The following is a 23,163-nucleotide window of genomic DNA, read 5'->3' as shown; positions in this document are numbered from 1 at the left end:
CACGCTTGCCAATCGAAGCGGCCGCGTACACTTGCCATCATCATCAGATGTTCCAGTCGCGGAGATCGGGGCGCCACCGAGCTGTGGCCCCGTAGACGCTCCCCAGACGCGCGGCAGTCGACGCAGCGCGGCACGCTGTTCCACGCTTGATTAAAGAGCAGCCCAGCCACCGTGGCGGCGTATCCCCTGTTGACTCGAGGCACGTTCGTCAAGGCACTTTATCAAATCAATCCGCAATCAAGCGTGTGTATGTTTGTGTGTGACTCCCGCTGCGGTAAAACGTAGACGCACGCAAGCAAATAGACGAACGGGCACTTTGATTCATGAAAGAGAAAGTAAGCGCGCCAGAATGACGCCGCGCTGGGCGATGCTGCTACAAGGCTGTGATCCTTACGATGAAGAGAAGGAGTGGGAAGAGACGCTAACATGGCTTGACCGTGCGTGAACGCTGTTCTTCTTCCTCTTTCTCTCGGTCCACTCGGTCGCGATGTCGTCGCAACGTGGGCCTGACGCAACGATTAATGGAGCACCGCCAGCGCATTTCGTGCCCTCGGCTTTCTGGCTGCGCGTGCGGTCGTTTGGTTGACGGTAGCGTTTTTCTGGCGTGCGCAGAAGAATAAAATGAAATTTTCTGCGGAGAAACAGAGGAAGAACCAGTTTCTCAGTATCGCTTCTTAAGTTCTGCGGCAATCAGACGTCGCGTGAGTTGATAGAACGCGTGATGCAGTTTGCCTGTCTTTTCGCGTATACACCCGTTTATGAGTGGCGCGCGTCTTTTTTAGATAGATGCTTTTTTTAGATACGCGAATGTTGGATGAAATAGGCTAGAAATGATGACTGTACAGCCCACCACACGTTACTGTCTTAAACGAAAGCACATCAGAGACCGATGCGCTCAAACGCGGCTGGTGAATGGCCAGAGCCTGTCTGGCTCGTGTCGAGATATTAAACGCCTTGTTTTAACGTTTCCGTAGATAATATTTTCGTAGTAAAATTTGTTTTGCTATACCTCTTCTCTGTCTCACGTATCTTCTCTAGAGCAGGGGAACTCCGCTGTTCTCAAACATCAAATGAAGGGAAACTTGGAGGCAGAGAAAATGACAGTAGCTCGACCGACGTAAGCAAAGTGAACTGAAAAATAGCGGTCGGCCAGTCCAAATCAAGATGCAATAGAGAGTTTTAGAAAAAGGGTGACCTGGCTAACCTTCAGGAGGACGCTATTAAAGATAGTGATTGGTTTGCCTCAAACTTAATACGAATAAATAGCACCAAATCCACACTTGTCGGTTTTCGTAACCCGCACAAATGTGTACCAAGTGTTCAGTTCAGGCGTTCAGTCGTGTCCGACTCTTCGTGACCCTATGGACCATGTCATGCCACGCTTTCCGCTCTCTCACTACCTTCTTAACATCACATAGCTTCATCTGCAATGCCTCGAGAATGCCATCTAACCATCGCGTTCGCTGCCTACCCCTTCTCCGGCGACCCTCAACCTTTCCCAACATCAAATCTTTCTCCAGCGACTCCTCTCTTCTCATCAGATGACCAAAGTAGCTGAGCTTTAACTTTAGAATTTGACCCTCCAATGAGCAGTCAGAGTTTATGGTCGACAATATCGACTGATGTACCAAGTGTAGGTTCCATATATTTACACCCCTCATATAGCTCTTTGTGTTCTTGTCAACCTATAGCTAGCGTTCCGTCGGTTAAGTATGATAGACAGTGATCTGACATGGAATACTCAGTTGACCCACATTTGTAAGAACCTTAGAAATGTTGCATGTTTGTTGTTTAATTTGTAAACTATGACAACTTTTTCTATCAGAAAACTAATAGCTCAGGCTCGGGGGTATAGCGTTTTAAGATATGATATGTGTAGTCTTTTTATTTGCTCTTTCACATGGAAATGTCGAGGTAATAGGATTTAAAAAAACACCGCTACAAGCTTTCTCTACATGTCACAGGAGAATTTGCCCAGCAATTTCTTTAGAACAGCTGGTTTGCCTTCTTTTGACAATCTTTTTAAACAAATTGTAGTACTACAATATTTTTAGAGCAGTGCATACAGGCACGTAAATACGAAACCGGTACCGTTGAGACAAGTTCTTTGTTATCTTAAACCGAGAGTGCGCACACACTACGGTAAAGCAACAAGACGCTATTATGTTTCAGCTACCTTCAACGAACTACTGGACGATGCATTTTATTTGACCACCCGCAAAACACTGAGAGTTGCTGTTCAAGCGTTAGATAACGTATATTATGTACTGATGTTATCAGGGCATTTTTGATAGTGGGCTGTGCCAAATGTTTCTCGTTTTTTTTTTCCTTGTTCTTTTTTTTTTTTTTTTTTTTTTTGCTTCCGATGGAGCACTGATGTAGCGCGAAGATTGCCGCGGCTGCCGGTTGTCGCCGCAGAAGCCCACTTGTGGCTTCGGCGCTTCCATATGTGTATGTAGTTTTAACTATACTGAATAAAGATTATTATTATTATTGGTTAGGGGGATATAATATTTGCGGGCTGACAATGCGCATGCGCGGAATGCTGCAATGAAAAGGCGATAGGGGGAGAGGATGGGGGTAGTAATCATTCCAGGCTTGCGCTGCGCTCTCGCAGCCCGCTATTACCCCTATTTCCCTAAGCGACATGGTCCCTCAATTCTAAAATTCGAAAGCTCCCTGATATTGGTAGTGTAAGTTTCATACACGCTCATAGGAGATTGCTCCCTGGAACTTTTCTGCGGTGATCGTTACTACTGAAAACATGCTTTACACCGCATGCCGGTCTTGGTGAAGGGAGGCTGGTGCCGGGAGTCTTGGGAGAGTCTTGTTTAGCAACTCCAGAGTTTGAAGGGGGAGGGGGGGGGGGGGGAGGGGGATCTCACCTCTTCTTCTCATTAAGCCTATGAGTGAGAATAATGATTTATTTCTTCACGAGAACATCTCGTGCTCTTCTCTTCAGGCTTCTGAGTGGAGATAATGATATTTTTGCGGGGAACTCCAGGAATCGTCGTGCGTCGGCGAATGACCTTTGAGGCATTGCAAGGCCCAACTAGGATTCAGTCATTGTAGTGGGGATTTATCTAGTCTACGTGTAAGGCCCTCTCTCTCTGCTCTTTGTTCTCACACACAGAGAGAGAGAAAGAGAGAAAGCTATCAGTGCTGATTTAAACCTAATGGGTTCGAAACAGGCACTCGGGTTCAGTAAACGAGTCTTAGCAACTGATACACTCTGATGAGCGCTTTCGCTAGTTATAATGCAGGGTTAAGTAGGTTGGTGATTTTTTTTAGTTTTCGCTGGAGGGCTCTATTTGCATTCGTCGGATACTTGGCAGATAATACGCAACCATTTCTTTCGCAATTCGCACCTGTAGCCCAGCTCTTATGTTTCGCATCTGTGCTCTATCGAGCTAAATATTTTTTTTTCATCCTCACTATGTCTCCTAATCCTACTTCGAAAGCAGCCACGGCGGGTGCGTTTCTATGGAGGCGAAAGGCAAAACGCGAACCTATGCTGTGGGGTATCAATGCCCGCTGAAGGTCTCCGAAATCGGTGGTGCGGAAGGAGTAGTTTATTTACTTTATTTATTTACAGACATACTGCGGACCGTGGTATAGGTCCAAGCAGGTAGGGCACTATACATAACAAAGAAACAAGCAGATAAATTATACAAAACGAAGCAATATACAGCATAAACGCACTTAGAGTTTGCAATGTAATAAAACCAAAACACTTACAAAGAACTTTGAGGTGTAAGGCAAAAATTAAAAAAAAAGGAAATAAAAAATAAAATCCGGATTTTCAGAGCCTAGCAAAATCGTCTCAGGCTTGCGGGTCCTCGCGTTCTGCTTTGACAATTAAGAAAAAAAAAAGGAATCTTCGGATAAGAGTGGATTTGAACAGGTCAAGTTCAAAGCCGGCTACTCTGGTTCAGTTTCCGAGAGTCTTAACCACTGAGCCACCGTGGATGTTTTATTTATTGCAGCTTATACAGAAATTGTGAAAAAAAAAAACAAAACACTTTGGCTGTTGTTACAGTACTAAAAGCTCTTGAAATTAGCCCACTCGTCTAACACAGAACACTATGATGGTAGCTCTTTGTGTACCTTGAAAATCTCTCGAACATATATGACACTCGCAATCATAGTTAACGCTCAGAGATCGAATATAAAAATCAACGTGGTGCACAGACTACCGTGGGTGCTTTCGATCTTAACCAGATTTATGTTGTGTTATACCTCTGCCAATTTCCGCATCTGTCCTCTACAGCACCGCTTCTTTTCCTATTTCACTCGCACTTTCCTCCTCTCGCTTACGGTGTGGTTATATGTCCACGCAGGAGTGAGGCAGTTTGTACATCTTTCTTTTCCTTAAATCAATTTTTATTTTGCCACCTTTTTTAATTCTTTCCTTGTATTGAAACACGCGTTGGTTGAGTAAAACCACTGATATTAAACCCTTGTGGCACTGTTTGTCGATCCACGTGATCTAACTTCGCATAAGCTGGCAGGATAAAGCGCTGACAGCTTGTATGACTGAATAAGCCAGGTTAAGGCAGTGATTTTTATGTATCCACTGACGTGCCTGCTCGATGAAAAAAAAAAAAAGTATCTATAAAGACGACCGGTTATATCGTAATCCATACTTATGCGCGGCTGTGTGAGCAAAAAACCACAACAAAGATAGAAAAGGCTAGAAGTGGCCTGAAAAGATTATGCTTGTTACAAGAAAAACAACCACCTTGAGCTGCGTGATATGCATCTAAGTATATCACGAGCAAAAAAAATGGCTTCAAAATTATGGGAACGTCGCAAAGCGCGGGCGTTTGCATTTCAAATCAGCGCTTTGCATAAAGTAGCGGCCAGACGTCTCTATTCCAGAGCAGCGCATACTAATTAAGCCACCCCGGCCGCCTCGCCGGCACTTGCGCTTCCAGTAAAGCTCGGCAATGATGTCGACAAAAAAAAAAAGCAAGAAGCAATTGCTACGCGTGTACAGCAAAACAAAAGCCTCACTTTAAGTCTGAAGGAAGAGCCCGTCTGATCGCACGAAAGGCGGCCTCTTCCAGTGAAGGGCGGACGCCGGGGAGGTTTTGGCGCTTACTTTACGTATGAATGTTTTGTTTTTGTTTTAGATTTTGTTTCACGGTGCGTAGTCATCAACAGGCGGGATGTGCCTAAGACTCAGGGATTTAGGCTGGAAAACTTCGCAGCGGCGCTACGATTACTTGCATATGAAATGGCTGATTCTTGGCGCTATGACTAATGGGCGCCTCTTTTCAGCCCAGAATATACATAAGCCAGGCGAAGCGGTAATCGTCGTAGTCTAGTCAAAAGGATGCCAGCTCGAGCGCTGGGGGAGACGGGCACGCTTTTGTTGCGTCGTTTATTTCTGTATGTAATATTAACCATTTTCTTATGCTATATGGGTTTTTTCTTCGCCTGTTTTTATTTTTGCTGCGAACAGACATGTTCCACATATTTTGAATGGCAACACTTATATTGCAATTTTTAATAATATGGTATGCATGTTAAGGGCAGTTTCCTTGAAATGGGCGCCAGTCGATCTTTCTTACAACAGTGCTGCTGTGAAGTCATCAGGGCTATGTTGACTTTCGGCACACCTAAAGCTCATGCTGCGCTTAACTTGATTTAATGATCGCACTATATAGGTTGCTGCTTTCGGTTTTCAGTTTAGCCCCGCAGAGGGCTAATAATTAAATATTTATGACCCTGTAAATTGTAATCGGTGTGAGTGGATAAATTACAAAGCTTGTACGCTTTAATAGTATTTTTTGTGGCGAAGCCTTCTCCTGTTGATAATGTTTTCGGGCTATTACATAAGTGGTGAATTTCAGCATATTTTGGGATGCTATTCGAAATTAAAAGATTATTTATCCACGCTGTAACGAGCCGCACCACCGTGTGCCATCTTAAATAATTCCGGATTTGCTCAGAAGCGGTCACAGTCACATGAGCGATAATAATACCCCTTATTAAAATGGTTTATAAACTTTTATACACTTTCTATATACATTTTATGGACTCTATTGCCATCCTTTAGATTTTCATTCTTTTGTATATAGACAGTCTATAGACTAAAGCCTCTAATCCTCTTCGCTTCCTTTCATCTGTGGACTATCTATAGACAATAGGCAGTCATAAAATTCTCTGTATTAAGACAAAAGTTCAAGAAGAGTGTTCGGCCTTTCGGCCAATTAATCTAAACCTTGTGTATCGACTGCCTAAAAGAGTTTCTGCAAAACTTTGACCTCATTATCTTGATGTCCCTTATACCAGCTCTAAACTGGCGGTGAAAGAAGACTAACGCTGCTTTTTTGTTGTCGTTTCTTGATATCCCGCTCGTCTTGACACGAGCAGGTCTGTTCAAGCGTTATTAATGTCGAGTAAAAATCAAGCTGTTGATAGATGAGGTCGGCGCAGCTCAATGCTCGCGCGCTTCCTTTTTTCTTGTGTCCTTCTCAGCTTTTTTTTTTAATGCACTTTCTAACCTAAGTATAACAAAAACGTGCTAGGCCACGTGCATAGAACCGACGCCCTGGTCCCTGAGGGACCAGTTTTGACGGGTGCTACCACCTCTCTGCCGGTACGTGTAGGCCTGGGAATTTTCGCCCTGGCAACGTAACGTACGTCTCTACGTGATTTAGGTCAGGGCGAAAATAGTGGGTCGTTTTTTTTTTTTCTTTAATAGATTTCTTTTCTGTGGGACGCAGTGGTGAGTTTTATTACAGGTTTGCTTTAAGAGAGGGTGTAAAAAAAAGGGAAACGCTACGCCAGTCTAAGTCCTCAGTGCGCAATTCTACCATCAGTGTGTGACCCGCGATAACAAAAAGGTAACTGTTCAATGAAGGCACTTAAAACAAAATCAGCTTATCGAGGCCATGTCCTGGTCACTAGAATATGACCCCAATTTCGTCACTTATATGCCCGCCCAGGGTGTCCTTTCAGTGACTCTGCGTAAAGAATATAAAAAGATTCGCTATTAATTAATGGGGCCCCTTGATCACCCCTTGAGGAAAACAAAATGTCGTATGCGTACACCCCCCACCTCCTCCTTTCTCCTATGAAAAGTGTAGGGAAGTCACTGTATTTTTCTGAAGCCAGCAAACGAAACGACACATTCAGGCGCCGTAAACACGTGTCTTGAGAGCAACATCACAGATCAAGTGATGGTGACCCGATAAATAAAGCACGTAATAAATAAATTAAAGCCCTCAGCTGCACGGGCAGACCAACTTCGCTAGTTTGTGCGTTAGGCCATTTGCCATCGCCACATCTCGCGCAAGTTGAAATTCGAATGCATGTAGTTTATTGGAGACAACTACAAGATAACAACAATAAGCTTTCTAAATACGCCATCTCGTAGAGAGGCTGCGAGTCACTAAACGGCGGGAGATTTGAACCCAGTTCTTCAATTATCATTGACATGCCTTATCATATGTAAAATATCTAGGTTATGGTAGTTACGCAGCCATGAGTTTCAGGTTTTCTCCTGGCTCAGCAGACCAGAGCTTTAAATAGGTCCTACGTCAACCGAAGATCTCGGCGCCGCTCGAGGCCTCCCAAGCAAGGTGCTCATTCCTTCCTCTGTGCAAATGCTCACCCCTTAGGCATTCCCCTATCCCCTCCCATTCGTTCTTTATACCAGTTATGACACGACGACCGTGTGCAAGTGGGTGCGTGGCCACAAAAAAATTTCGGCGCACGCTTTCTTGTCCGCTGCCTCCGGGCATAGCCTCCTCTATGCTCCGGGCCGTGTCGGTGGTTGGAGAGCGTGAAAGCGTCACCTGCCTTGCGGGCATGAAAGGAGCAGCTTCGGTAACACCTGGGCTATCATTCGGCTGAGCCCCGTCACTCAAGCCGCTTGAACAGCCGTGCCTCGCTCCAGGCGCTAGTGGCTTTGTGGAGTGCGCTAGCTTGTCGAAGCGGGAAAAAGAGCAAGGATTGAGATCAAAGCAGGCCGTCCGTGTCCGTGGCCTAGAGTGGAGCATTCTATCATTCCAGACCTTTCACCGGCAAATGTAAGTCAGTCCACGCTGATCGATGCGATAGAAGCTAAACATAGCTCCGCGTATTTCTTCTTCTTTTTGCGTCAGAACACGTGGTTTTTCTTCCCGCTAGTCCGCTAGAAAGCTTGCCGCAGTCTTGCTTAATCAAAAGAAGGTGGAGACAAACAAATCTCATTCGAGGCTTCGCCATCATTCAGCCCGAAGCAGAGATGGAATAAAGTGCACATCCCCCCCCCCCCCCCCCCCCCGCTATCTTTGTTGCAGATTTAAAGCCAACTTCCTGTCCCTATGGAATTATATATTCGCATTGACCTGCAAACGAGTGCTGAAGTTTGATGTTTTGACATACTACGTAAGTGATTCCTACGGCGCCGTTTACGCTATAGGAAGTGTTTTATACAGCTACGAGTAAAAACATCTCAGAGAGACGCGACACAGGTATTAAATCTGAAAACAACCGCATGCGCTTTCTGACAAATGTTACCTTCAGTTCAAGCATTCATAAGAAATCATAACTACCGAAGTAGTCAAAGTGATTAAAATAAGGGGAAGTTCAAGCCTGCATAAGAATTGAATAACACGAGCCAGCGGCTGTTCTCAACGGCAAAAAGGATATAATCGATCGCGTAACGACGCCGGCCACTTTCCAGAGCTATGATTCGTCATCTGGTATCGAGTTTCCCGGAGGCCGTGTGGGCATTTCTATTACCTCGCTATGCGGCCTTTCTAAAGCCTGCAGAAAAATTGAGGCATTTATCATTTAATTTGCTTGTGACCACGTAATGGACGGTGTTTGCGCTAGAGGAAAAGGGTTGTTTCTTCTGTGCAGTTTTTTCATTCTCTCTTATTAATTTCACTGAATGCAAGTTCAATCTTGAGCGGCTCACGATTTCCATTATGGCCAAAAATGCCGGCCGATTAAAATACATATAATATTATCAAGTATTTCACTAACTTCTAACCTTAGAGCGCATTTTTTTCCAATTCGTTGAAGTTGGGCGTCGTCCAGCAGAAGATTAAATGTTAAAGAAGGTTAAAGAAGGTTAAATACGATGATGTTGGATGTTCGAATATGTGCGTACGTAAGCGGGGAATACGTCGCGAGTCCTTATTTCTGGTTTATGACGAATCTTAAAGAGCGGGCTCTTTCGGCGTTATGACCTGATTAACGTTCTTTGTAACTGCTGCGTGCAAAAGCTCACTAATATTCAGACGTTAAACTCTGGTCACGGGCCAGGAGTTTATCGATCCCGCACCAAGTCACTCTTTTCGCAAGCAACTACTGCCGGAATAAGAAACGGATTTACGAAGCCCTCATCAAGATATATCCCCTCTCGATTTCATCAGCGCCACCTCGCGAGTGGGTATCGAATTTCCTTCTAGCAAGCAAGCACCCGCAACCCTAAGCACGCTCCTACAGATGAATACAGTTCGAGCTGTATTTCCCCGCGCGCCCCACGGAAACATTAGACTCGCCCGCTCGCCTGGTCGGCAAGCCACTCGAGTAGGATACTTTCATGCGGAAAAGCACTCCCCTCCTCCTTAGCTTCATCCCTCTTATCTTCCTTTGTTTCCTTTTCCGCGAATATAGCGCTATTCTGCGGCCTGCTGCAATTCCCGAAACGCCGACACCAGCAATTGGGTTTGTGCCGCGAGCGTGGTGGCGCGCTATCCAGAAGCTGGGCCCGCAAGCACGGCTAACCTAATTACGGTCCGGCCACTGGCGAGATGAAATGCCGCAAGGGAGGTGTCGCCGGTGAGACCGTGCGGAGCACCCGAGCCGGAACAGGCACTTCAGCGAGCCGCCCGGAAGCTTCGCTGCAAAAGCAAGCGATGCGAAATGCCGTTTCTTCTAGCAGCTAAGGTGGCGACCCGGGGGCTATTTCCGCAACTAGGCACAAGGACGCGCCTTCTTGTCCGCGCTGCCGTGGAACGCACACTTCAGGATGGTCGCCAAATGCGAGGATAATCATTGTCTGAGGTCTTCTGTGATGAGAAATTGTAAGGCGAAAGCCTTTAATGGCTCATGCTGTCGTGCCCAAAATGTGTCGCGCGTTTGCGGCGGCTCCGATTGGCCGACGCGGAATGACATCATAGAGGTCCCGACCAATCACAGAGCACCATCATAGTATGCGCGAATGCGTGCCTTATATGGCCATATGACAATCAATGATAAATTACTAATTACTAGTAATGACCAGTTAATCAATAACCGATAATGCCTGGTTAGGTAATTACTTATTATTGGCTAATTAGGCACTTCATTTATAACTAATCAATAGTAAATAATAATTATTCACTAATTAGCTAAAGTTGCTTAGCAGATTGCGGCACACAGGCTTTCGCCTTTCACTGCTTGCAAGACACCTTGAAAGGCGCCTTGGATAAGTCTTACGTGCACCTGGTAGATGCGAGTCAAAGTAATCAGGCCAATAGGTTGGTGAAAGCTGGCTTCCCGATTTCTGTCATTGTTACTGCATTGTTACTGTTTGTAGAGAAGCGCCTACGGAAGCTGAAAGCCAGACCGTGCCAGGAGGGTGGCCGGTCAGAGAAAAGAAGGCCTGCGGTTTCCCAGAACTTGAAGAATGTGGCGAAGAGAGGCGACGTGCCGGTGGTGCTTTCTGCACCATGCGAATTGGCCTCGATTTGCCCGCTTATCATGTCCGAAGAGAAAAGTACGCAAGACTGCGAGAAGCGTCATGCCAACCCATGTGTTAGTTGTCGAACGGGCGTTGTTTACGAGGTTCCCCTAACCTGTGGAAGGGCGTACTACATCGGTCTAACAGGCAGGTGTTTGAATGACTGCTTAGGGCAGCACCAGCTTTCTATGAGGACTAAGACAGGGTCGAATTTAGCCTTGCACTGCGGCGCTTGTCCGCAAGCTACACGCGACAAGCCATGCCTACTTTTGCTAAAGAAAACAAAAATTTTAAATAGAAGCAGAGACCAGGTCGCACGTGAACTTGCCGAGGCGTTTTTCATCGGTGAGCGTGGGGATGATTGTGTAAGTGACCGTTCAGTCGACCTTTATGAAAAAAAGAAGGCAGATTTCTGAACCGTGCATGGGTCTGGATATGATGCTTGAAGGCATATAAAATGTGTTTATAAAATTCAGTCACGAGTCTGCGCTTGTTGTGTACCTTTCTCGTCCTTGTTTTAGTTTGCGCAGTATACGTTGAAGATACGTATGACCGACTCGCCTAACGACGCACTCTTTTTTCACTACTTTAGTCGTTAAAGTCCCTCGCAATGTTTTAGACATACACAGCTAGTCCTTCCTATTAATTTCCACTCCTTTATTTTTTTTTTTCGAGATCTTTTTCCTTAGCCATAGTTAGGAAGAAAGGGGGAAATTGGGAGAAAGAAGAAAGAGTGTAGTCCGCTGTCGGTTAAAAATTTAAAAAACTTCACTATAAAGCTATTATCCAGTATCCACTTATAATAGCCGCATTCAAGGTCCCACGGTGGGCTATCTTGCTTAGGAATCGTTATGTCACAGAAGCTGTAACTGGGCACGTCCACAAGTGTTTCACAACATATAGTTGCGGGGAAGCATCGTGATGGAGTCATTTTTCAGTATCTTGCAACCGTTTGCCACGCGACCGATGACGCACAACAGTGGTCAGAGCCTCTCCTTGCCAAATCTGGCACAAGGATGCCTCCTCCTCCTCCAAAGTGAGATTACGGTGGAGATGGTACGAACAGGGAGGAATTAGAGCGTGTGTTCGCTAACGCAAGGCTTGTTTCTCAGAAGCGTGCCGATATTACCAAACATTCCGGAGTAGATATGCATTTATATCTTGAACGCTCCAATTTGTGCTAGTCAGTTTGCGGTGATTTTGGAGGGATGCAATGAACAAGACGTACACATTCGTGCAGCGGTGGCGTAGCGGTAGAACATCCGCCTTGCATGCAAGAGGACCGGGGTTAAAATCCCGGTACCGCGCAATTCTCCACCGGATTAAAAAAAAAAAAATCCGCTTGTCGATGGAATTGCATAAATAAATTTGGGGTGCGACCTGATGCCGGTGAACACCTCCGGCAACGCACTCCCTCACCAGAATAGGAGTTTGGCCACCATGTTGCAGTAATTGGCCGCAACCTCTCATGATAAGCTCTATAAAACCCCGGCCCTCAGTCACCAGCGGCTGCGGAACAACTGACCACGGCGGCGGTCAGACCTGTGACGCAGCAGGGGGTGCTAAGATTTCCTGGCTCCGCTGGACAGGCCGCCATTGGAAACTGACCCTGACAACGTTTAACGCTGGAACCCTAGCTAGTGAAGCTACTTTAGCAGTGCTGTTCGAGGAACTAGAGGGTATGAAATGGGATGTCATAGGACTTAGTGAGGTTAGGAGGCCGAATGAGGCCTATACTATACTGAAGGATGGGCATGTACTGTGTTATCGAGGTTTACCAGAGAGGCGACAACTAGGAGTAGGTGTCCTTGTCAATAAGTATATAGCGGGTAATATAGATGAATTCTATAGTATTAATGAGAGGGTGGCAGGCATCGCAATTAGGCTTAATAAGCGGTATAAACTGAAGGTTGTACAGGCCTATGCACCTACATGTAGTTATGATGACCAGGCAGTTGAAAGCTTCTACGAAAATGTAGAATCGGCAATGCGAAAAGTAAAGACGCAGTATACTGTACTAATGGGCGACTTCAATGCCAAGGTAGGGAAAAAGCAGGCAGGAGACCAGGCAGTAGGTGACTATGGCATTGGTTCTAGGAATAGCAGGGGGAGTTCCTAGTTGAGTTTGCAGAGCGCAATAAGTTAAGAATCATGAATACTTTCTTCAGCAAACAGAAGAACCGGAAATGGGCATGGAGCAGTCCTAACGGGAAGACTAAAGATGAAATTGACTTCATAATGTGTTCAACCCCCGCCATTATGCAAGATGTAGAGGTAATCGGGAAAGTGCGTTGCAGTGACCACAGGATGGTGAGGTCCCGAATTAGCCTCAATCTGAAGAAGGAACGCAACAATTAGTAAGAAAGAAATCCATCAACAAATTAGCGGTGAGGGGGAGGGCAGAAGAGTTCAGGATCTCGCTAGAGAATAGATATTCAGCTCTAACCGAGGATGGCGACATTAGCCTAGAAGCAATGAACAATAATTTCAGAGATATCATTACTGAGTGTGTGGTAGAAGTAGGCGTTAGGATAGTTAGAGAGGATACCGGTAAGCGTTCTAAAGAGACGAAAGATTTGATTAAGAAACGCCAGAGTATGAAAGCTTCCAATCCAACAGGCCAGATCGAATTGGCCGAGATATCAAAGCTAATCAATAAGCGCAAGGTGGCCAATATAAGGAAGTATAACATGGAGAAAATTGAGCATGCTGTAAAGACCGGGAGAAGCCTTAAAGCGGTAAAGAAGAAATTGGGCATAGGCAAAAACCAGATGTATGCGTTAAGGGACAAAGCGTGCAACGCCATCACGAATATGGACAAGATAGTCAAAGTAGCCGAGGAGTTCTATACAGATCTCGACAGTAGCCAAAGTAGTCAGGACCGTAACGAGATTGGCGGCAGGGAAAAACAGTCAGACGTTCTACCAGTGACGAAGGATGAGGTCAAGCAAGCATTAGAAACCATGAAAAGGGGGAAATCAGCTGGATAGGATCAGATAACTACAGATTTGCTGAAGGACGGGGGGATATCGTGCTTGAAAAACTGGCCACCCTGTATACGTAGTGCCTGGTGTCATCGACGGTACCGAAACCACGGAAGAATGCAAACATTACCCTGATTAATAAGAAAGGGGACTCTAAGGACCTTAAAAATTACAGACCAATCAGCTTACTGTCTCTTACGTATAAGGTATTTACTAAGGTAATCACTAATAGAATCAGGACAACCCTAGATTGCAATCAAGCAAAGGAACAAGCAGGTTTTCGGAAAGGGTACTCTACTATCGATTATATCCATACCATCAATCAGGTAATAGAGAAATGCTCGGAATATAACTAGCCCTTATACATAGCATTCATTGATTACGAAATAGCTTTTGACTCAGTTGAAACCTCGGCGGTGATGCAGGCATTGCGAAATCAGGGGGTAGACGGGCCGTACGTGAAAGTGTTGGGAGATATATATAGTGGCTGCACAGCAACCATAGTTCTGCATAAAGAAAGTAACAAAATTCCCATAAAGAAAGGTGTTAGACAAGGAGACACAATCTCCCCAGTACTATTCACAGCTTGATTAGAGGAAGTATTCAGACTTGGAATCGGAGCAGTTAGGGTCAAGGGTAGATGGAGAATACCTCAGTAATCTGCGATTTGCTGATGACATTGCCTTGCTAAGCAACTCGGGGGATGAACTGCAAATAATGATTGATGACCTAGACAGGAAAAGTAGAAAGGTAGGCTTGAAAATCAATATGCAGAAGACTAAGATAATGTTCAACAGCCTGGGGAAGGAACAGCAGTTTACATTAGGTAGCGAAGTACTGGAAGTAGTAGGCGAATATGTCTTCTTAGGACAGGTAGTAACCGCAGATCCGGACCATGAAAAGGAAATAACAAGAAGAATAAGATTGGGATGGAGCGCATTTGGCAAGCACTCGCAGATTATGACTAGCAGCTTACCGGTATCGCTCAGGAGGAAAATATACAACAGTTGCATCTTACCTGTACTCACTTATGGGGCTAAAACTTGGAGGCTAACCAAGAGAGTTCTACTTAAGTTGAGGACAACCCAGAGGGCTATGGAACGAAAAATGGTAGGGGTAACATTAAGAGATAGGAAGCGTGCAGAGTGGGCCAGAGAAATAACTTAAGTTACCGACATTCTAGTGGAAATTAAGAAGAAATGGGCATGGACAGGACATTTAGTGCGAAGAGAGGATAACCCATGGTCGCTTAGGGTAACAAACTGGATTCCAAGGGAAGAAAAGCGTAGCAGGGGGCGGCAGAAAATTAAGTGGGCGGATGAGGTTAAGAATTTCGCAGGGGTCAAGTGAATGCAGCTAGCACAGAACCGGGTTAAGTGGAGAAATATAAGAGAAGCCTTCGCCCTGCAATGGGTATAGTCAGGCTGATGATGATGACGATGATGATGACGATGATGATGACGATGATGATGTACGAGACGACACAGAAAGCACTGCTCGTTCTTTCACCGTCTCCAGCTCAACGTTTGAATGTTCGTTGCCCGGAACCACATCGCGGTAGGCGGTGCGACGCTTATACCGGCTCTTGTGTTCACAGTGCAGAAAGCTTCCTTCAGCGTTCAACAGATCCGCTCGAGGTTGCAGCTTTATCGCTCTTTATTGCCTCAGGGTATCTCCATGGTTTATTTTTAAGGTGAAATCATCTATAGGCTCGTGGTGAATATATCGCGCCTGCTAGATTTGTCCGCATGAATCCGCGAGATGTGTCAGTGAGGCGTTGGAATAGGTTCTGACGTCAACATAATTTCCCTGGTGAGGACGTCGTAATAGGTTTTGACGACGAAGTAAGAGAATAAAATTAATGTTTATAACCAGTTCACAAACACGCAAGACAGAGGAAGAAGAGAAAAGGTAGACAGAAGAGAAAGAAAACAAGGAGGAAAGACTTTTCGCCATTAAATTGCTAAACGAAACTGAGTGCAATTCTCTAGTTTTTGCTACTTTAGGCTTGAGTAATCATGCGTATACAGTTTGGAAAGATGTCACAGTCCGTTGTTTTAGGCGACAGCCTTACTTGCCTCATTAGTGGCGTAAGCAGAAACTGAGCGGGATGGTCGGAATTGTTTCGAAGCCCTCCACTATACGAGACCTCTTTCTTTTTTCCCTCCCACTTTCTTTCCTTCCCTTATGGCGCGGTTACGTTATTCACAGAGAATCCTTACGTAAAAACGAATTTACAATCCACACATTATGTAAAAAATATCGCATGAATTCATACCAAAATGTTATGCAGCCTTTCTTTTAACAGCGTTCAGGATGGTGTCATCCCATTTGGCATGCCATTTAGCATACAACAACTGGTCAAGCTGGAGGCTAATTTTCGATAAGGATTCAAACGGACTACATATATACTTCTGATTGCGCCGCTATCATTCAGCCTACATAGGAGATCCGTGTCGGCACTGTGGCTCAACCGTTCTTCGTACAGCCTTAAGAGTCATGTCATACAATTTCACGATGCACGTTGTAATTGTTGTTGTGGCTGTAGGAAGAAGGAAAAGAAAATGCACGTGCCTGCTACTGACTCTGTAGCTGAACCACCTTCGCTGCTTCGTGCAGACAGAAGAGAAAATAGAGAAGAGAGAAAAAGAAGAGGGAGAGAAAGACGCGCGCCGCAACGACAGCTGTTGTTCACCACCGAAACGGTGGCGGGTGCAATGACGGCCTACAACAGATAAAAATTATGTGGCAGGCTAGCCCCCGCCGCAAACGGTGGTGACCTACCTGTCCCAGCCTCATCAGGGGAGTACCAGGACCCTATTGAGGGACCCTCTCCAGGTTCCCTCACGATGCACGTATTATGCGCCTCTTAGGTAATTTGCAGGTTAGCTCGACACAAAGATTTCAACAAGCGACATATGGGCGTTTAACGCTACGTCTTTCCTTCACTTCCGTTTAATAGTTGTGAGGCGACGGTTCGTTGTACAAAGGACTTTCGTTCCAACATTGTAACACAACAATTTGTCGCACAACGCTCGGAGGGTTGCTGTACGATTTGGCGTTGCACGTATCACACTTCTTACTCGAGTTGCAGGCTAGCTTGGGCCAATAATTTTAGCCGTTGACGTTTATTGCTTATGTTTAATGCTGCGCCTTTCCTGAATTTCAACGATTGCAACGATGCTTCTCGTCGTACCGCTCCGGCGGTGTCATTCGGTTTCTCGGTGCACATTGCGTGCAGGTACCAGCCAAGTTGAAAGTTAGCTCTTCACAGGGATTTCAACCAAATGTGAGCTCACGATTAGATGTGCATTGGCTTCAGAGCACATAAACAGTCTTATGTGTTATCCAAAATACTTTTTCTCTTACGAACGAAAGGTACAAATTTCCTCCAATTGTCTATTTTCGCGCGAAGCACGGACACTGCGACGCCATCTCATCTCGCAGCGCATGGTAGGTACTGAAATCGAAGACAAACTTTGCTGAAATAAACACTGGGAACGTTGTATCGACTTGGTCTTATTCCGCGGTCAGTATGGCCTCCAATTTCAACTGATAAGTTCACTGCAAAAACAAAGTTAAGTTAGGTTAGTGGGGTTTAACGTCCCAAGGCGACTCAGACTATGAGAGACGCTGTAGTGGAGGACTCCGGAAATTTCGACCTCCTGGAGTTTTTTAACGTGCACTGACATCGCACAGCACACGAGCGCCTTGCTTTTCGCCGCCATCGAAAAGAGGCCGCCGAGGCCGGGATTCGATTCCACATCTTTGGGTACAGCAGTCGAGCGCCTTAACCAGCCCAGCGGTGTGCTGCAAAAAAGACATTTCAACCTGTGAGAAGTGCTTCATTGTAATGTCGACTACGGCCTTGTGTAAAAAGAGATATCCATTTAATGTTTCTTGACATAATTAAGTGTACATTTGTTGAAACACTCTGTTAACCTGTGCAAGACATCTTTCTATGGGATTGGCACATTGCTCAGAGCAGCAGATTCAAATCAGGAACAGCACACATGAAAGCCTTTCAGCTTTCTATACCAATGTTAACTGTCTCATTCATACGGTCAGGTACTCTTAAACTCTTGTTTATAAGCGTACATCGTTTCCAGTTGATTTACTTTATTCAGTGCGTATCCACAGTGCAGCTCTTGGTAATACAATTAAACCCTGCACAAGCTCTGTAAAAGCGAATGAAAAATTGCTATACGGTCGTGATAACCTGCTGCTCTGAATGTTAACAATGGTTCATTGCGACGCAATTCATTACGAAGGTGTTATGTTCCCTCTCATAGCTCTCAAAGGGGGGCTGAGAGGGGGTGTGAAAAAGGCACATTTTCGCAGCTCAGGCTGGAGCAGGCACATAAAAAAGTACGTCGCTCCAACAAGCAACATTCTTTCTCTGATAGCTGCTCCGGTTTCATTTCATTTCATTTATTAATACTGTCAGCCACCATAAGGGGCTGTAACAGGAGTGGAAAATACAAAACGAAAAATGAGCAATATAGAACACGATGAAAATCAATAGTCAATCAAAAATTGTCTCTGAATACACACACAAACAAAACAAAAATGAATTACACAGAAATCGGAACAACAGCCATCCTACACAACAGCAATAGTACCTCATCACCCTGTGGTAGTGCCATAGATGAAATTTTCTAAATGGCGTACAAATTCAGATAATGATGATGATCGAACAGCAGAATCTGGAAGAGAGTTCCAGTCCTTACAAGTTCGCGGGAAATAACTAAACTTGAAGCAATTATTTTTTATAGCCGGCAATGGAATGAACCTACTATGACGATGCCTTCATATCTCATTAGTTTTGATCTCAAAGTAGTCTGATTTAATAATTTTTAGATAATTATTGATAATGAGGTAAAGAGTTTTTAGTCTTTCATACCTGGTTCTGCTTTCTAACATTGGTAGTTGGGCTTGTTGGCAGAGGTCTGTTGAAGAATGGTTACGGCGGTATTTATTATATATAAACCTTGCTGCGAGCCGCTGAATCCTATCTAGCTTGTGAATGTTAGTTGCTGTGTGAGGATCCCATACTACTTTGGCATATTCAATAATTGGTCTGACTAGGGTTCGAAACCCATCGCCGGACACCCACCGGTAAAAATGGGTACAAGCGTCCCCCGGCCTGGCGCCCGGCTCTCACAGGGGTGTGCGCTTGGAAGAGGCTCCGCAAACCCCGCTGCACTCCTTCTGGGGCAAAATAGCTTCGAACACTTCAGCCTGCAAAGGTGGTTCGAGTTACCGTGTTTCACGGGGTTCAAAACTGAAAACGAGTCGTGTCCTGCACACGCGAAAACTCAGAAAAGCCTTGTTTCAAGTGCGAAACGCTTTAAGCCAGCGTGTCGAAAGACGTAAAGGTTCACTGTCACTGATGAAGTTCACTTCATCATAATGGCTTCAAAGAAAATATTCTTGAACAAACCAACTTGTCCTGTTATTCGCGTACGATAGGCAAGACCTCGTGCACACATTGCTACTGAGAAGGCCATTCTAGGTTCCTGCGTTTGCAATTGAAGGCCGGCTGCGCTACGCAGTTCCCGGAGCATAATTTACTCTTCATCCGTAAAACAGACAAACCGACCGTTAACGAAGAACAGCTTCGTCATATCATAAGGTACTCAGTTATGAAAAGTGATCGTCTAGGCCAGTAGCTATAGATTGTACAAGAAACAGCGCTGTACGTTATATTGCCGCCACGCTTCTTTTTTAGCCCTGCGTGTCGCTTCTGCAGTATTGAGAATGCCCCATTATATTTTATCTGAATCGCGGCATGACGCGTCAAACAGGCACAAACCAAACTGGTCGAGTGTTTTATCACGCTTGCAAGATCTGGATATATAATTAGAAATAAAATATGTCCCATCATAGTCTAAATTCACCAAAATCTATTTCGCTTATGCCGTGTATAAATCGCCTAAAAAAACGGTATATGAATCGCTCTTCCTAAATTGGCTGCGTTTCAGTAAAGAGAAAATAGTGGTCGTTGAAGAGGAAAAAATAATTTTGCTCGAATCTAATTTTAGCAACGTATATTTCTGCTCCTTTATCTAACACTGCTTAAAACAGTTTCTGCGACTATTCATCATTCTTTTTTGCGTACAGTGACGAAATTATCACGGAAATCATTTGCTAATTATCGGTTCTTTCTTGGGGCGAGTTGGGTAATTTACTTGTTTTTGTTTTTTTTGTCGGTAATAACTTCGTTCAATTTTCTTAATCTGGAGCTGTGTATTATCTAATCCACTTGTTCCAGTGCGCGCAATCCGAGGCTTCGCGTTCGTAGGCATTGCTACGCACTGTAAACATGTGTTCCTAAACAGTCTGAACCAAAATCTTCGACAGAATGCTTTTTTTTTCTCCTGAAGAGCGTGCTTTGTTGCACGCACTATAGTTGTGTAACAAAGCCACATTACATGAATTAGCCTTACAGGTGCGAATATAGTTTTCAGATTCGGATGACTGCTATGAGTGCACCGATGTTTGGAGTATACCTCTTGCAATTTATTAAAAGATTATTTATTCATCCGTGTGGGGTTTTATCGAACGCCAAGAAGTGAGAGAAGGAGTGCGCACCTGACTAAGCAAATCAGCAAACAAATTGAGAGATTCGTTGTGCGATCCGTACAAAGATATAGCCAGCAAGAAATAGCCGACAGCCATTGAATGTTGACATCATTCTTATGTAACACACTTAAAATTGACACAATAGAGTCATATTTAGGGTGCCCCTGAATAAAAGCTGCTCGCTCACTTCTTGTCTGTACATCTCATTGAAGGAGTCGTAATTCTGGAGCCTTTGTTACCAAGATCATCGCCAGAGTCCATTGTCGGGCTTTGTGTTGTAAATTTTGTACTGACTTTGAATTTGTCCCTTTGTCAGCCTGAAGCCTAATGCTAAGCCATTTCGACGATTGCCGAAAGTGCTCTTTGTTTTTCTGTCATCGGTGCTACTGAAAGGGATGGAAAGAAATGAAGGGCTTAAGTGCGAGCGCGAAAAGCAAAAAGGGAGACGAGGGGGTGCATGTCCAATGCGAGAATGCATGTCAGTTTCAAACAATAAAAAAAAAAACGAAGAGATATACGCATACACAAGCGCACGTGCTTCTGTCATCTCTAGACCAGAGATGTCACTGCACAAGCTGTACGCCCCCTAGGGCTTCTGATCTTAAAACCAGTAATGCATGCCGCTCTTTTTCACGCTTCGAATGGCGTTGATTTTATTCGAGGCGGGGGCGGGGGGGGGGGGGGGGGGGGGGGGGGGGGGTATTTTGTTGTCTATGTGTTACCTTTTTATTTTTTAAAAATTTATGTAGATATTCGCCGTGCTTTCTCCTACATCAGCAGACGGAACATCTGAACTGCTTGCTACTCGGCGCTGTGCACATTCATTCTCAATTCCTGCTGGGTGTCAAAGTCTTATGCACTTCAACGCGTCGTCGGAAATAGCGTCTATCGTATTTACGTTTTTCCTTCGTGTCCATAGCTGTTGCCGCCTTTACATAAAGATGTGTTTTCGTCTCTGAAATCGAGGGGAAAGCTGGCAGTGCCGCGACGAGAGAGAAGGCACTTGGAAGCGAAAACGGCGTTCTCGACACGGACAATGGAAGAGGAAGTGACATCAACAGTGAAGCGGAGAGAGACGTGTCCCGTGCTTTCTATTCCTTTCGATACGATTGCAGCGAAGTGAGCATCTCGGGGCATTTGCCTCAGGCGCCGAGTCACAACGCGTTCAAGTCTGTTTGCTTTGAAAATGTACCCGCTTCCTCCCTCACCCACGAGAAATGCAGATGGATTTGAATGTGGTGCAAATGGGTCGGACGACGCGAAAATATAGTCGGAGTGACGCAACCTTGGGCAAACGTTGAAAATAAATTCGATCTGATGGAACAGGATTTGCCAACATCAGTGGGATGATTTTGTCCCTAATCTGTCATCGTCGTTCCCTTTTATAATCCTTCGTTGGAGAGGAACGGCATTGCAGAGACTCGTCGGCATCCGCTAAAAGAGCTGCTATCTAGGGAGAAACTTTTCAGTAACGTTTCACGTGTGGCGTTTGAGAGATTTTGTTGTCATTAAGAAGTATTGCGGTACGGGGAGTGCAGATGACTGTTAAATGAGTGGAAATAACTGAAAGCTTCATTTCCACCTTGGGCTGCTATAATCGTGGACAACAACAGACTTTTCTCATTCGTTGTAGGAAGCCTTCGGAGACGTCCATCTTTGCATTTTAACCTTTCTGACGGATGCTATCGCTTCTCTGCTCCAAAGCAGTCAAGGCAGGCTCCTGTTCAACAGACACGCGCTCATCAGGTGCAGATATCTTCAGCATAGGCGAAAAACATTGGCCTTTTTAATTACATTGAACCTGCCACATTGCAATACTTTCATAGCGCGTGCTTAGTATAAAACTATTCTTGTATTCACTAGCTATTATTAGCTGTGCAGCTGTGAAACCCGACCGCAGCAATACACTGTGCGCTTTGCGGAACTTGTAATTCACTTGCAATTTCTTTTCAATGCACAAATGATTTATCATCGCTTAGTTTCTGTTACGAACGTAGACGATTTGACAATGTAAATTTTTAACAATGAGCGTTTCACATCCTATATTTTACGGATTATGGCAAGTGTGAAATAAGCAGGCATTCCGCCACGTACTTTTTCAGGGAAGCAGTTTTGGCGACAAGCTACACGTCAAAACTAGAACATTAAAAAATAACTTTTGTTACTTTTGTCCAGAGGTGAAAACCGCGCTAAAGATGCAAAATAAGCTAAATAGCCCCGACTGGAGGCATTGTTGGGGTGAGATAGGAGCCTGTCAACGTCGTCTTTTCTTGTTTTCTTATATCTCACATTGTGTCGAGACCTTCCATTAGCAGAGACTGTCATGGCGACTGAATAAATGTGCAGCCTCACAACGTACTGTTGTTGCATATGTATAGATATTTCATTCGTAACGACAGCCGAGCAGAAGAGCGTGAACATTAGAGATAACTCCGGCCTCCATTATTCAAGCTCTAATTATGCGGAAATTTTTCTTGCCTGTCACGACTAGCGTTTGATACGCCTGATAAGCCTTTATGCGACAGTTTTTTTTTTTTTTACTTTTTTTTTCGCTGCTAAATGAAGAAACGAGTAGAAAATGCAAATGATAAATGTTAAAATAAGCACATTTTAAACGTTGCATTTTACTGATCCGGATTTTCCTTAACCTTCTATGTACGTCCTACCGCCCTCAAATCGAAGAAAGCTACCTAAGTAGGCAGTTCTTTATAAAATAGGATATGCAAATCGAACGCTAACAACAGTAACGTGAGGTGCTTAAAACGCTTTGTAGTCTTAACCACGAGATGTGCTAAATACTTAGTAGCGCGATAAACCTACACGCAAGCACGCAAGCACGCGCGCGAACACACACACACGCGCGCACACACACACACACGCACACACACACGCACACGCACGCACGCACAGAAGAATGTTTTGATA

The 23,163-nt window shown here is 44.8% G+C and overlaps 1 pseudogene; it reads left to right on the top strand.

The window, feature by feature from the left end:
* The first annotated feature begins 349 nt into the window (after nt 1–349).
* The window catches only part of LOC146208190 (radixin pseudogene), an 82,772-nt pseudogene continuing 59,958 nt past the window's right edge, over nt 350–23,163 (top strand).

Source organism: Amblyomma maculatum, chromosome 1 (genome assembly GCF_055883805.1).
Source record: "Amblyomma maculatum isolate TAMU_Amacu chromosome 1, ASM5588380v1, whole genome shotgun sequence".
Classification (NCBI taxonomy): domain Eukaryota; kingdom Metazoa; phylum Arthropoda; class Arachnida; order Ixodida; family Ixodidae; genus Amblyomma; species Amblyomma maculatum.
This window is presented reverse-complemented; position numbering and strand designations above follow the sequence as displayed.